This window comes from Elephantulus edwardii, unplaced genomic scaffold (genome assembly GCF_000299155.1).
Source record: "Elephantulus edwardii isolate Elephantulus edwardi_28Jun2011 unplaced genomic scaffold, EleEdw1.0 scaffold00043, whole genome shotgun sequence".
Taxonomy (NCBI): Eukaryota; Metazoa; Chordata; class Mammalia; order Macroscelidea; family Macroscelididae; genus Elephantulus; species Elephantulus edwardii.
The window spans coordinates 20,490,691-20,490,974 of NW_006399793.1; positions in this window are offsets into that span (position 1 = coordinate 20,490,691).

The window sequence follows — 284 nt, forward strand, 5'->3', positions numbered from 1 at the left end:
ATTGAAAAGACCATGACCTGTATCAGATGCACCTTAGTCTCCAGAGAGACACCATTGCCTTTCAGTACTGTGGAGCAGTCCCTAACAGCAGACTTTCCCATTGCAATATGTCTTTTAATTTCCTGGCTACTGGTGCCAAGAGTGTTGACTGTGGAGCCAAGCAAACTAAAGCTGTGAACAACATCAATCTCTTCACCATCCATGCTGATGCTGCCAATTGGTCCAGTGGTGAGAATCTTTGACTTCTTGACATTGAGCCTCAATCCTTATTGGAGGCTGCAGTC